The sequence below is a fragment of the Balearica regulorum genome, chromosome Z (assembly GCF_011004875.1).
Source record: "Balearica regulorum gibbericeps isolate bBalReg1 chromosome Z, bBalReg1.pri, whole genome shotgun sequence".
NCBI lineage: Eukaryota > Metazoa > Chordata > Aves > Gruiformes > Gruidae > Balearica > Balearica regulorum.
In genome coordinates this window covers 37,908,429-37,924,426 of record NC_046220.1, presented here as the reverse complement: position 1 = coordinate 37,924,426, position 15,998 = coordinate 37,908,429, and the positions used below count along the sequence as shown (strand labels likewise).

The 15,998-nt window shown below is 44.4% G+C and overlaps 1 long non-coding RNA gene across 1 annotated transcript in view; it reads left to right on the top strand.

Annotated features, from left to right (window-relative positions):
- Positions 1-4,696, top strand: part of LOC142599591 (uncharacterized) — a 35,263-nt gene extending 30,567 nt beyond the window's left edge. Inside the window, exon 3 of the long non-coding RNA XR_012833168.1 lies at positions 4,585-4,696. This is a non-coding gene — a long non-coding RNA (uncharacterized LOC142599591). The remainder of the gene's footprint in view (positions 1-4,584) is intronic.
- The last annotated feature ends 11,302 nt before the right edge of the window (positions 4,697-15,998 follow it).

Genomic DNA, 15,998 nt, shown 5'->3' with positions numbered 1-15,998 from the left:
GAGTCAGATCCCTTTGGCTGCTCCATTTTTTGTGTTTGTCCAGCTGCCCAGTGTTAGATGCCACAGCTCCAGCACGGGCCACTAAGATGTCTCCTGCCTAGCTGGATACCTGCAGTGCTTCGACAAAGGCTGCTGCTGCTACCAGGAGGAGTCACAAATCACCTAATCGTAGCATCTCTTAATACTTCTGTGTCCCATTCCCCCTCCATAAATCTCACTGAACTTTGCACCAAAAATGTAGGCTTCCTGGACCAATTTGGGTATGGGGAGAGTGAGGCATGGGCCAGCAGAACCAGCAAGGAAAGGGCAGATCTCGCAGGCCACTCTTGAGGAACATGCTTGCTAAACCTTTATGAGTGTTAAAATTTTATCCATTTTCTTTCTACTTGATGCCTACTATTTTTATTTTGAGACGCCTGGTTTTGACTGCATGTTGCTTCCTGCCTGAGCCCTTGGTGGCTCTGCATGGGGGTAAGTAAGTCAGGAAGGCATTTCTATTTGCCTAACTGATAGAAAACCATATCTTTTTGTGATTTCTGTGAGTACTTTAGGAAAACTCTGACTGCATCCAAATGATTAACGCTGACATTCTGCACCCGAAGCAGGCTACCATTTATTGAAGATCCTGGTTCATCACTACAAGGTTATTAGGATCCCTGAGGTGTCTGTATTTGTGTAGGTCTCTGCAATGTGGCATCTCCTTTGTTGGTTAAATCCGTTGCTTTCTACAGATTTGCTAATCTTGACAGCACTGACATGCTGCTGTGTCAGATCCACTCACAGCCCAGGCACGTGGCCTCCGTCCAGCATGCAAATGCGTGGAAATGTTTTTGCCCTCTGGCCAGGAGTGCTGTATCAAGCAGCCTGACACCCATAGTGCGCTCAGCAGGTGCTAAGCATGGGGCAGGTGTGCCATATGCCATATGGTACACTTAGCGTAGTATGTCTTTTAAATCCTTTAAATTACAGGCGAGGTGATATAAAACAAGTAAAAGCACATGTATGGAGCAAACTGGGGAATATACACTAATAACACAGACGTTGTTCCTTACGTAAAATGACTGAGAGTGGTGAAGTAAACCCAGAATTGTCCGCTTGGCCACAGAAAGGTTATGGCAACGGCAGGTTTGGGAGGGAGGCTTGTTTGTTACACTGCTTAGAGAGGAAACTATGCAACAGACCTCTGCAAAAGCAACAGATGAGACAGTCACTTTTTAAATGCTTAGTCTTTGGGAACCACTGCATATAGAAATCCATCAAATTCCCATTTAATGATTAGCCAGAAGGCTGGTGAGAAGAATACATGCATACTTTAAAATAATCTACATGGGAAAAGGAAATGAAACAGTTTTAAATGTATGAGGTTTTTACATATCCTCACCACAAGACATGAGTTTGCAAAGTGAATTTCCTTAAAAAACTCCTCTGTGTTCCGGCAGGCGCTAATATGGAGCAAAGAGGTGTGATTTCTGTAAAGTTCCATGCACCATGGTACATGAGAAGAGGCAAACACATTTACATGACTAATTGGGCTCTATAGCTACTGTGTTTGCAAGCTCACTTTCGGCAACTGTGCTGGCAAGTAACCGTGGTGTTTTGCAATTTCTCATTTGTGTGCACACCTGCCATTGTTGCAGGTACAAATTTGGCATGCAAATGTGCATATGTTTGCGCAGATGCAATTATGCCTTGCCTTTTTCTGGTCCTAAATAACCAGCTTTTTCTTCATCTTTCTGTGAAGCCATTGCCCCTTGTACATTAGTGTAGAGAGATCAACAGCCTAGCTGCATGTACTCATGGACATCCCTGCTTTACTTTAAAATGCTGTCCCCCCTCTCACCACCCAGGGAAAAAGGTAAAATGATGATGTGTAGGTCTTTTCTCCCACTCCAGATTGTTTACGCTGCTCTCCCTCCAGGACAAAACTTTCAGATGACTGGTGTGTAAAAGGGGAACGCGCGCACCACGCGCCGGACTACTGGAAGCCTGTCCCTTTCATACCCTGTAATTTTGCAGAGGATTGTTTCAACAGGGAAGGTATAATGCAGCTATCCGGGGAGTCCTGCCCTTTGAAGCCGGGTGTTTTGTTCTGAAATCAGCCAAAGTTCAAGCTCATACGTGTGCAGAGCTGCGGTGGGGGAAGGCAGGGGTGGGTTTTCTGACAATGCCGCATTTCAGAGCACGTGCTGCCAACTGTTGCCAAAGGCACATATATGTGGATATTACTTCTCCTCGGCCCCGGCGCTGCCTTCCTCATTGTGTTGTGTGGGCAGGCAGCAGGCCCCAGCTGACAGCTGTGCATTGCGTGTATTGCTAACAGCTGCCTTTTCCTGGGGGGAAATTAAAAGATTAGGGGGATGTGGGCACGTGCTGGCTTCTGGAGATGGAGACAATGCTTGATTTAGGGTGGAACTTGTCTGCAGCGGCCGACAAAGGAGGTAGGCTGGAGGGAGGCGAAGGGTCAGAGGGGCTCTTGCTTTGGGGGAGACAAAAGGAGGGAGGAAGGAGAGGAGGAGGAGGAGAAGTGAAAAGAGGCTGCGACGGGGCTCTGAAAAGGCTGCGTCGGTGCAGCAACAGCTGCTCCCGCACAAGAAATTTGAGACGGTCCTTTCACAAACACAACGGCTTGCAGAAGAATAGGGAGGCCACACTTCACCAAAAATGAATCGTTTGCAACTGAAAAGGGGGACTGAGAGCTCCTAGTGTTTTTAAAGGTCTGCACCTAGAGGACTAAGAAATGATTAGTCAAAGTACATCACAGAACAGGAGAAAAGTGTGCCGCAGACCAGAGGGGGAAGTAAATCCATGCACTGCTATTAAAAGTTTATGCAACAGCTATTCTCCACAAAAAGGGATACAGAAAGAGCATCCACGTATGTGTGTGCGTATGTATCTATCTACTGTGGCATTTTGCCAGGCTGCTGGCCTCAAGCTGAAATCTAGTTTGTTGGTACAGTTGGAGCAGTTTGTTTGAAATTACTATGAGGTGCACCTGCTTGAGAAATGACAAGACCGCTCACATCACAAGTCAGCAGAGCCATGCTGAGCATGCTGGTGATGTGCCTCCCCATGAAATCACTGCCCCAGATACTGCTTGTGAAAATCCCCACCAGGGAGGGCTACTCAAAGATTTTATTAATATGTCTGTCTTGGGGAAAAAAAAAAAAAAAAGAAAAAAGAAAAAAAAAGTCACTTAGGGAGTGGAGATGAGTTCACATAGAAAAGACCTCTTAGAACATCACCCCTGTTTCTTCCCAAGGTCAAGGTATAGAAATTCTGTGTTAGATATTAACATTAATAAATATTTAATTGGCAAATAAATACGAATATAGTCCTTTTCCAGAAGGTCCCAGATAGTCAGTAAAAATTGTCAGATACCCACTCGGTGAGGTTTACCTTCACTCTCCTCCCCCGTGCTGCTTTTGAGCAGGATGGTGCTTGAATGCCACTCTGAAATCTGCAAGTATATGTTTACTGAATTTTTGGGGACTGTGGTTCAGATCTTCTTTTAAGGTAAATCTCTGCAGTGACACTAAAGCTTTTTGCAACGGAGTCAGCAGGTTTTGCACAATTCAGTGGCAAAACTGTTATGTGGTTGACTTTGTGATGGATCATGTTGTAGTCAAAGAAGGAAGTAACTGAAGCAGATTATGCTGCCTATGAGGGAGGGGAATTTGAAGAATGTGGGCCAAACGGCAAAAGGACAAAAATGGTGGGCAATTTATGGGTGCTTTATACTCTTAAGATGACTTCGCAAATTGACAAAAGCAGTAGGAAAAAAGACAGCGTGGCAGTGGCTGGTGATGCCCCTTTAGTCATTGGCACAGCTCCAGGCAGCTGAGGTCATTTGCTTGAAGAGGTCTGTGGTGCTTTGAGTACAAAAGAGCGGCTGAACTGGGGTGGGATTCCAGTTCGTGGCCCGTGTTCATGGGCTGGTTGCTGGCAGGGGCAGCTCCTTGGCTCTGGGTTGTGCCATGCACAGAGGAAGTTTTGGCTCCCTGGACAGCCCACCCTGCCCCAACAGTCATTTTCTGCCCTCACTGGGGAAGAGGACACTGGGTGAGATGCAGACTGGTTTGAACTGGTTGGATCACACTGATCCCCTTTTAATAGTGGATGTTGGATGATCATCAGTGTGATATAGTGTGATACCTTCAAGGCAGACATTTTTGCAGTTACCATTTAGAACAGGATTCCAGCCCTGCCTGGAATGTATAGAAAGTACTGGCAGAGGGGTAAGAATCTTGTATATCATGTTGAAAAATCCTATATATGAGGATAAAAATGTATTTTTGTTTCATGGGATTACTGGCACCTTTTTACTTATTAAATAGAAGCATTAATTTCATTTACAGTCTACATTCAAGCTGCTGTAGTTGCATTTTAGACTTTTTTCCAGTTTTCTGGGAAAAGATTCAATATATGAAAAGAATCAACTCAATAAAACCACATACATTTATTTTCACTAGGATTATGCCATTTTTTTCTGAATGATTTTGAACTTGTCTGAAGGTAGAAAGTTGGATTGATGCTAACATATCAGAGGAACCATATTCTAGCTAAGAATTATGCTCTTCTCCCCAGAAAACAAGGACAGAAGAAAAACAACATGGGACCATGTCTGAAAAATATAATATAGAGCACAGACAAAATGTACAAAGGATGAAAAAATGCTGCACTGGGAAACACTGTTAATGTAAGGATATACATTTTGATCTTGTTTGAACTAGAGATGCAAGAATGTGCTTTGATAATTATACAGCACAGTCTTCTCTTTGGCCCAAAAATTACAGCTGGTGAGACACCAGTGATGGTGGTGGAAACAATCCAATGTAAAACAGGTCTAAAATGACAGTCTGGGCCACAGTCACTGTGCAGTAAAACTTAAATCACTCTTGGGCATACAGCACGGGTGTCAAATTAATCCTTGCTAGTTTGCCAAAATCACAAGTATGTCATAGGGAGGAAGGGCACATAATCTATAGTTTCAAACAAACAAACAAAAGTAGTTAAAGAAGTTTCAATAGCTCAAGAAATTACGAGGTTAATCTTCATGATGTTAACCTAGGGAAATACTGAGCTCACTAGCTGTGTCAGTGTCCTGCCTATCCAGCAAGGGCTGAGGCTGTACTGTGCTCTCCCTGGTGTTTACACAGCATTCATGTGCTAGCCTGTTCAAAGTACAGATGGGCAACTTCTCAAAAGCTTGAAGCAGCGGCTAGTCTTCTGCAAAGCATTAGGAAGAGCAAAAAGACCTGCAAAAAACACTGCAAGCTGCAGAAAGGACTGAGGGTATGGTGCCTTGTGATAATGATCTGATTTAGCGGTGAACGTGAAAAATACAGTTCACCTGGCGGCTTGTTCTGATCTGAAGAAGGACTCCTGTCTGGCACCTTCTGTCCCAGCCACATCAGCTCTATCTGATCACAGCAAAAAAAACTAAGTTAAGAATTTGCTGAGAATAGCATGTAGAATAACAAACATTCCTGGCATTTATCAAGTCTCTCTCTTGCCATTTAGAGGGGAAACAGTGATAATACAACTGTTTCTAAACCAGAAGAGCAAGTGGTGATACCAGTTCATAAGGCAGCATCTTTTCACTGCTCACTTACTGGATTTTATGAGACAGTGTCATTCAACTGCACAACTTGAAACTGTTCCCTTTGTACAATGTGGAGGGGCATGAAATGCAAGGCCAAAGCCAAAACCTTCAGAACAATTTGTTTCTGAAACAGGAATGAGGGGGATGCTGTTCTTACCGGCTATCTGTAAACAACTGATCAAGTTACATCCTCAGTACCAGCATCCCGTATTCAGCAGGGAAAGATGATGATAAGTGAAAAATGGAGTCTAATTAGAACGACTGACTCTTAAGTGTTCTCTTTAGAAGAAGAACAGTGTCCAAGATGAGGGTTTTCAAGTTGGGAACTGGAACTGATAGACATGTTGTGCAGCTAGGTTTTGTGGCTCATCTCCAGAAGTGTGTTCAGCTACTTAACTCTCTTTGAAATATGAGCCTTGAGTCCCTAGATCACTTTGCTTTGTTCCAAAGGCCGATCATCATCCTATGATGATCTGCAGCACAACCTCTGTTCTGATATCTTCAAAGGTACTGTGGAATCCTTAACTTTTATTTTTCCTTCTCTAATGATACTCATACACTCCATGCATATCACCTTCAGATTTAAGGAGTCTGAGGTGAAAACTGCAATCACCATACAATTTTTCCTCCATATGCTAGTATGTGAAAAACATAGGGAAGGCTTTGTTCAATGTGAAGTTAATTTTCTTGTGGACTAGGTTTACTCATTACTGGATGACATTACTGCATTTCTGCTGCAAAAAGCCAAAGTCCTGGTAATTAAGAGCAGACCTTTACAATGCACTGCAGAGACAGCAGCAATTCATCAGTGACATTTGTAAATTGTGGCACTGTGTGCTCCTTGCACAAAAGGCACAGCTGCCTGCAGATAACATCAGTTCAGCAGTGATGGGGTCCCATTTGTTTTCTTTCTGCCTCTTTCTGTCTCACTTGGCTAGCAGGTGAATATCAGCTGGTTCAATCTGCTCGACCTCCAGGGCTGGTCTTCTGGGAGGCACAGCTCACAGGGCTGGGCAGCAATGCACTTGTTTGCCTTGCTGATTTGGGCAAGCGTAACCCAAAGTGTATTGCTCCTCACCTACATTTTAGCTCCAAGCTCTGGAGAGCTGTGGGAAAACAATTGCACGCACATGTACAGACCTTTCAGGGGAGTCCCACTGATTCATATTATTCATGCTTGCAAATACTTGCAGCCTTGGGCTGAGCGTTTGATAGGGCTAGGGCCATAAACACTATATCCTTCAATGGGGGCTGCCAAGGCAGTGAGAATTACTTAATGAGTGGTCTTCCCTGACTTTTGTGTCTTAATAGATGTCACATAATGTGACAGTATGCATCATTATGTGGACTTCCCTTGGTACTGTGTGGGTAGTTATGATGACCACATCTGTGAAGATCCTTGCATGCTACCCTTGTTCTTTCCAGCTTGAGGACAACAGGAAAGTCAGAAAGGAGGACTATGGTAGGAATGCAAATTGCAACATGTGTGTTATTGGCAGTGAAAATTATTTTGTTCTCCAGCTGGATTTGTGCATGTTTGGGATGGCATGTTTTGTACAGCAGGGCTTGTCCTCATGACGGGAGAGCAGCGAATGTTCGAATCAGTCCGTGCAGAACAGAAAGTCTCAACCTTACAATAAATCTAGCCTGGTGTTATATTGTCCAGCGTAGGAAACAGGAAAGAGTGCAGAAGGGTAGGTGGTAAGACTTCTTATCTGCAATGTTAATTACATGTGCGTGGCCATGTACGATGAATGGCATCAGACTGTCCATTCTTCTGCGGGGAGGGAACAGATGGTGAGTGGAGACCCTGGGAGCAGGCGAGCACATTCCCCCCCATGCTGCATCTACTGGATGCTGACATGTGTGTTACTTGACATCAAATGTTACTGTGCATTTTAACACTGGTAGCTTCTGTCTTTAAATGTCTGGAAGCCAGAGTTTGGTCCGGGGCCAGAGCAAACCAACCCTGAGGGCATGATGCTGCCTACCACATCTTGGTACTCCCAGGGCAGCGGAGGGCACAGGGTGAGGGCCGGCACAGGACAGCCCCAGTCCCGCGGCCGCCCACCAGACCGCTGCCACGCTGTTGCAGTGCGTGCTTGTGAACTGCAAACTTAGTCAAGCGCTCCGGATTGTGAAGCACGGATCCTGTGCTTTGAACACCCACTGACAGTAACACTTTGTCAGTGACTGCAGAGGAGCTCCGGTGACTCAGTTTCAGTGGAAACTAGCTAACTAACTGTTGGAACTGTGATAAGCATCATTATATGTGTAGTATCTGCTTGAACTTGCCACAGGTAGAACTACCTACCTCTACTCAGTCATGGATAAGGAAAAAAACCCCAAAACCAACCCTCAGAGGCAAAACACAGCGAACAGCACTCAGCCTGTAAAAACCGAATGCCAGTTTGCATATGCATAACACATGCACAGCTACTGTGCATGGAAGATAAAGCATTCTGGGTGAGGCATGCATTAAGCTTTGTGCGAGTTTCCCCACAATAAAACCCAGTTACTATATGATCATGGAAAAAAAAGCCTATATTCAATACTCAGGTCTAAAGAACTAAGTTTTCTACTTCTGGATCATATAGCATAGGTTTATACATCTTACGGTAATGTGAGAATAATCTCTGGGCACTCTGCCTTTCAGTACAGGAAAAAAGCAGGCACTGGATTGCCTTATTTCTTTGTTCCCAACTATAGCAAACATTTGTGTTGGCAGGAATTCCCCAGGTGACATTTGTGACACGCTTTTGTCAAAGAACTGAAAGTGTGCAAAAGTCTTGAAATCCCTCACGTTTTCAACAAGGAGAGGTAACTGCTTTGAGTAGTTGCGGGCATGAATTATTTCTGAGCTCTGGAGACACTCTGGACAGGAGGAAAATCATGCTGTGTGGGCGGGAGAAACGCCACTGGAGTGAGAGTATAGGTTTCTTGTTAGTTATCCTAGCCTCAGAGCTGCCGTCACATACTTAGGCTGAGCCACTGACTGGGGATGGCCCTGGTAGCATGGTTCACAGCATGAACTTAAAGACATGTTGGGAATGCCCCTGACAGCTTGGTGAACTGAAAGACACCTTAATTTTATCAGTCTGAGGAGGAACACCCAGGCTGTAACGGGAAATGATCAGCCCACAAGGCTGATCCTGGAGATAATGAAAGCAAAAGTACTTAAAGAGAGCTCTAGAAAGTCAAAAGCAGATAGAAGGATGTGTGGGAGAATGTCACCTTGCAAAAAGTCTTATCCGTGGCAATACCCGTAAATACGATGCTTACGATATAACAGAAGATGGTTTCAATTAATATTTGAATCTTAATATTGAAAAAATACAATATCTCTGCTTAAAGAGTAGCACTAATACATGTGACAGTCCATATGCATCCATTTAGAGCTGTTTGTTTTTATTTCAGCCTAAACTGAGCCACATTTTAGTTTCTTGTAAGAATAAATAGATTTTTCTAGTAATGCCTAACCTCCTGTCCCTATGTATTTAGTGATAGCAGTATTGTACCCCAGGCATACTCTAGTATGGCAAGCTGCTGTGGTGGCTCAATGAAACTGATTTGAAAAACTAACAGTCTTTGGTGACAGAATTCTAATTCTGACTCAGATAACAAGTTTTCCCTCAGGTGTGTTTGCCAGAATCTTTAGGAAATTTGTATGTCTAAAATTTACTGTGACGTTTACATATATGAAAGGTTGTATATGAGACACACCACTGGGCTGCACTGCTAGGGTTTTGAATAAGGGAGTTTAAGAGGAGGTAGGAAAAAAGCAATTTACAGTTGTGATAAAGAAAATAACTGTGTAATCCACAGCTCTCAAACGTGGATGAAACATACTGGGAAACACCAAAGAAATAGTTTTCATCACTCTCTCGTGCTGGAGAAAGGGAGTTGGTTTCCCACACATTCTCTGCATCTTCTAAAGCGCATCGGGATCCTTTCTCTTGTGAGTGTGAACAACGTGAGGCCTCGGGCGTACTGTGCGTGCTGTGGCTGGTGACTGAGTTAGCTCCACATACAGCTGCTCGAAAAACCTGATTTCTACCCCAAGTTAAACCTGACTCCTTGGGTGAGCCTGGGTGCTTGGCATGGGCTCAAGGGGCTTCCCATGGGAAGGGACAAACCCTTGCCTAGGATTTTCTAGCTTCGTTTTCTCTGAATGCATGTCCTAATAAATATATACACACGTGCATATCCTGATTTCCCACTGCCCCTGCCCCAGGTCAATTTCAAAGCTTTTTAGAGGCAAATATTGACAATGTAAGCATCAAATTAAAGGTTTTCTTCCTTGCTTGCTCTCATTTCTCCAGAAACCAGGGTAAAAAAGAAGAAGAAGAAAAAAAAAAAAGCCCAGTACAGAGCTCTCCCAACCTCTGCAATGCTTGGAATGAAATTTCTCGTCTTGCTGGTTTTGTCAGAGGCAAGAACTTTTGTCTGCATTGTCCCAACCGTGTTGCAGTGTTGGGTTTTGCCTCGTCTTTTTTTTTTTTTTTTTTCCCCCTTGCAGAAGGTTAAGTGCAACTGGGAGAAACTGTACATTACTGCATGAATTGAGGGGTAAGTGATGGAGAGGAAAAGCGAAGATGGGCAAAGTACAGAAGAAAAGACACAAACACTGTCCTGGCCAGTTTGGACCTGGCACTGATGATCCTGTCATTTGCAGAGGGCCCCAGTGACCAAGCACATCGGCTGCATATCACGTTTTATGCGTCGGCAACAGTTTTGTCCCTTCCTTATTCTTGCATGTCTCCCTGGTGCAGTTGGACTCTAAATGCTTCCTTTTTTGTTCCTAATGTTATGGACACATGTACGCACGCAGGCAGAGTGTGTATGTGTTTAGTGAGGAGGTGCCTGCAGCTGAGCAGAGGAAGGAAGGAAGGGGGAAGGTGCTGTGGTTACGGCACCCCACCGGCACTCGCCGAGAGCCTTGCTTTGCTGCTGTCTGACCTCATGCACCGTGCCGCCTCCCTGGCTCTGATTCATCAAATGCCCTTTGCCTACAGTGTGTGCTGGCTTATACCTGCACTCTGCAGAAATGCTTTAGCCTGCTGCTGGGTTTAGCCCAATGAGAATTACGGTTAACGAGGCCGGAGCACCTGTTCTGGGAGCCACCTTGCTGCCCCGGGGCTGTGGTGCCAGTCCTGGCTAGATACCGGAGGAAGGAAGGGTAACACAGGCCATTGTGAGGATGGGGGTGCATACCCTGAGGCGCTGTCGTGATGCCTGTATACATCCTGGAAGAGTGGAAGAACAGAAAGTCCGGAGAAACAGTGGTGGTGGGGAAGGGAGATCGCATGCATAGACTTGGTAAAGTGCTTGGGGAATGTCAGGTGGAGAAGCTGCAACATTATCTGAATACAACCACATAAATACATTATGCCTTAAACCAACATGAGTAATGATTTATCATTAATTACCATTACAGACCACTTAGCCAATTTCGCTTCAATGTTAGCAATCTTTGTTTTAAGAATGACTGACTGTAAGTATCTGGGAATTCCCTCTTTTCTCCAGAGCTGTACCGACATTTCCTTCACCAACTCAGCGTGTCCCTCCTTTGGTTGCTCCATGTACTTTTCTATCAACTTGAAAGTCTTGTTTGGCAATAGCTCTGACTGGTTGAGCAAGGTAGCTCTCCAGAGCCTCAGACCTTGCAGGGGTTTGCAGGTTGTTGGGTGGTGCTCTCTGTGATGGGTTGCATTAGCTGCTTCTGTAGCACACCGCACCCCGTCTAGTCCAGTGGGGATGGTCGAAGCTGGAGTCCTTGAACAGCACCTCCTGACGCTGCAGCACTTTCTGTGTTCCTCGGGACACCAATGATATCACAATAATTTGTGCACATCAGAAATTGCAGCTTGGGCTCTCACTAGGCAGTGGGTGCAAGCCTGCCCCATTGCTGGGGGTCAGCACATTGATGTTTCTGTTCCCAATTATTTTCTACAATTGGATGATCTGCTATTTTTTAGCTCAGTTGTATCCCCCTTTAAATATGAGTAATGCCAGTTCTCACCAGGCTCTGCTGGGATTTCCAGGTTAGCTTTAGAGCTTTTCTCAGGGGCTGCCGTTTTCCAGAGTGGGTGGGGGAAGACCTGTTAGTGCAGAGTTTTTCTTAGTCACTTTCCGGAGACACTAGGACTGAAACTAGGTGAAGGTTCATGCTTGGACCAAAACCCTGTGGCTGGAGCTCTGCTCTCGAGGTGTCGATGCAGGTGAGTCATCCCTGTGGAGATGCAACGCCCGCTGTCAGGCTATCAGGTAGGATCTTGGATGTGCTCGGATTTACTGACAGAGGGACCTGAATCCTGGCCCATGTAGACAAGAGAGGAGTTTGTAGCCACCCTGCTGGTCCCCTGAAGAGGAGGACCAGTTGCAGGGAAAACTGGGGATGCCAAGGAGCTTCAGCTGGCCTAGTGCTGAGCCCTGGGATGGAGGCTGCAGAGCATGGTAAGGAGCACATCTGCTGCCCTGGGTGTGCACGGGCAGCTTGTGCCTCCTTTTTGCAAGTGTCATGAGTGAGGGCAGCAGGACCCAAAAAGCGATGGTTTGGTCTGGGTTGCATTTGCTTCTGTGAAGATACTCAGAGCAGTGAGTCAGAGAACTCCAAACTTGGTCTGGATTTTAAAGCAGCTTGTATCGTGTGTAACGATACTGTTCCCAAACACTTTGTGTTTACCCATGGTGAACTGACTAGAAGACTGAAGAAAGGCTTGAGGAGATGGACTGTGAGAGGAAGGAATAGTGAGGGATGGTGGGTTATAGCCTCATAGGGCAAGGGCAGGGACATTAGTCAAAAAGCAGTGGAGTACCAGTGGAGCAGCTGTGGGCATGCACAAGCAAGGAGACTTTTCCATGTCTAATTTGGACAATGCAGAAATTTCCCTCTTCTCGCTGATTTATTTACTACTCCTGAGCCTTCCCATTTCTGCAGTGAACTCTAAACCATTGTGAGGGTGGTGACCAGTACTGTCCCAACAAGAGGGATCACAGTGGGAGATGGAGAAGGGACAGAGCTATCCACAGCCCGCATGGAAAAACATAAACTTTGAGCTTTAATAGTGGAAAGGTGGAGGTCATGGGTAGATAAAAGGAGTTGCATAAGATAGAAGGGTGTCATGCTGTTTGGCGGTGGGTAAGGAAAATGACCACAGCATCTGTCTTCTTCCACAGAGGGACGCACAGGGGATGTGGACGTCTGAGTGGCCATAGAGGTCCGTGATGGAGATGGGGAAGAAGAAGTGTCTGGATGACAGGCTTATCAGCAGTGTGATGGGGAGGTCCTTGCATTTACCTGTTAAGGTTACAGCAGTGGCCAGAGCCCTCAGGGAAGACATTAGAGAGAGGTTTGGAAAGGAAGGGTGAGGCAGGTTAATGAGTCATCACCACAGCAATGATAGATGACAGCAAAGCTTTCCTAATCCCACACAGACAGCATTTGCCATGACCTTGGCATCTCCCCTCCGGGTCAGGGCTGCCCCACTGCTCTGGGGAACTGGTTCCTATGGGGCTTCCCCTCCTGGAGGGTGGCTGTGTGCCTGGGATGAATGGAGGGGGGAAATCCCTGACCATCTGTCTGTCCACCCTGGAGCACCCCAAACTTGCTTCCATGGCACAAGGAGGTTGAATGTGCAGTGTAGATGCGATGCACTGGGGATGGAGAGTCTGGGGCCATGGCCATGGCCTGCCAGAGAGCCCAAATCCCTCCCAGACTCTGCCCTGGCCTCTGTATGTCAGAGTACAGGAGTTTTTTTTTTTGTTGTTGTTGTAATTCTGTCAAGCAATTCATTTGAGTGGTAGGGTGGTGTAGTCTCCAGTTTATCTTTCAGAGAGAGATCTGCTTTACACCAGCAGGGCAGTTTGATAACCTCAAGGCATCCTCCACGCAAGTCTTGGGCTCTGCAAATTCCTGTGAAAATAAAACAATGAGGGGAAAGTTGTGTGTGGGATAAGATAACAGTCTATGTTCAGAGTTGCTGAAAGCAGCTTCACTGGCAGCAGAAACTTTGTAGTTTTCTGTGCAGTTTATGGCTGTTCATGTGTTAATGCAATAGTACATTTTTTTTTTAAAGCAGATGAGGACAAACTTGTTTAATCTCCAGTGTATAGATTGCTTTGCCAGCTGTCACGTGCTCTGAGGCAGCAGCATGACTTGAGCATCCGGCACAGCCCTCTGTTAGCTTGTATATTAGTCATAAATTAGCCTCAAGAAAGAGAGCATGGTTGGCAAGCAGTGGTCCCAGTTTGATCACATCCTCATCTTACCAATTCACCAGCACTGGTACAAGGACATTAATAAAGCAGGTAGACTCCTCTGCTTTGTGCCCCAAAATGTTAGTACAACAAGAACATTTTTTTAAGCAAAATGCCAGTTCGAGTCAGACCTCCAACAGCCAAATATTCATTATCTAGGTTTACCCCACAGTATTATTAGTTATAGCTGGAAGCACTAGCGATTTAATAATAAATAAAGGTCCCTGTGGTCAAATTCTAAAAAGCACCGTAATTTTCTCCAGAATACTTGGGTGAAATACTGTTTTCCATCAACAACTTCCTACCTTTTTCAAAGTTAGTATTTCTTAATCTTCCTTGTTTCCATATACTATAGGTGTAAAAATAAACAAATGCTGCATGCATAGGTATGCTTGATTGTAGCCAATATTTTACAAAGTCACTATAGACTTAGAATAACACAAATAAATAAACTTCTACTGTTATGCAAGCGATGGCTTGATGAAACATTTAAGAGTGAACTGAATGTTCAGTGCTAAGAAATGTCGGTCAAAGAACTGATTTTAAGACATAGTTTCTTATGTAATTACTTTAATAAGAGGAAACTATGGGTTCCAGCTGAAGACTAAGCTTTTATCCACACTAGACAACACTGGAGTATTGTCTTCAGTATTAAAGGGCGCTCAGTTCAGTGATGCAAAATATTCCAGATGTGCTAAAGGTCATTTTGAGCTGCTTTGTTCAAGATTCAGGCTTACCTTAAAATGTACCTATGTGGGAGTCTTAACTATAACTCAGAGCAAAACCAATAAAAATTCCTAGGAGGCCAGCTGAGTGATGATTTGAAGAGGTTAATTAATATGTCTTTAGAAGGACACCTTTTTTCCCCTGCAGTGGTAGAGCAGCAGGCTATCAGCGTAGAATCATGGACTTCATTATTCTGTGGACACTCCAGTCATCACCCATAAAAAAAAGAAAGGTGCTGTGTGGTAGCACTGAGATTGAATTCGCAACAAATAATAAATACATATATTTGAAGGGATCTCAAAAGCTACCAGGTGTATCCTTGCATGAGGTTTTAAATTCTGCATTTCAGAGAAAATGGAAAAAATTTCAGTAACAGGGCTCCCATTTCCTTTCTTTGAACACCTGCTAATGGTTTGAGGTAAGAGTTCACTTACATGAATCATAGGAGCGCACATCTCTCAAGCTGTTTTTACAGGTTGTTTACAGACCTGACCGTAACTGCAGTATTGGTTTGCACCCTCTTCTTCCCTTAAAGCTGTCTATAAAGCCCAGAGATTGGGGAAGTAGCTTTATTTAAGTGAAAGCCTAGCTTCCATAGTAGAATATGTTGTCTATTAGAAAAACATCACCAGTGTTTTTCCAGTGAATTAGCTTACTGCAGGCCTTAGGAATGTGCAGATACATGGAAGCAAAATTCACGTGTGCCTTTGTTTTGATCAACAATGTCATCATGACCAGCTCTCTTCTGCAAAAACATTCCAAAATCCGTAACAGTGGTGTAAGCAGAAGAGGTATTAACTCTGTTTTTTGGTTGGGTTTTTTTTTTTAACTCTTGCAGTGCGTGGATCTGTGTTGGAAGTGTGATATTATTACCATTGCAAAAAATTCTGACATAGGTCAGGCTTGAAGCGGCTTGCTGCATTAAAGCTTTTTATTCTCTTCTCCACTCACATGTTTTTCCATGCAACTCCCTTTCACTTTGTTTTATAGGCTTTGTACAGTGGTATCTGCACTACCTTCCATCTGAGGTGGGCCAGGCTATGCTTGGCCTTTATCTACTTTTTTCAAATGCCTGGATAATATGATATGAAGATATTGTTAGGGGTTGCCTGGGAAGCTATTCCATGACTCTTTTCCAGATTTATTCACAAGTGTGTCACAGATACTCCAAATACAGATACCCCAAATGATTACATAACTGATTTCAAGTAAATGTACAATTACTGTTCTAATACAATTGTTAGATTATAATATTTGATTATCAATGAAGTGTTAGTTTATAAAGAAAATCCGCCTGGCGTTATGTTTACACGCTACCTTTGAATTCAGATTTTGACTGTGATACTGACAGGTTAAATGTCCACACACCCACTGGAATGTGACTTCCTGCATAATGGTGCAAATGAAGACC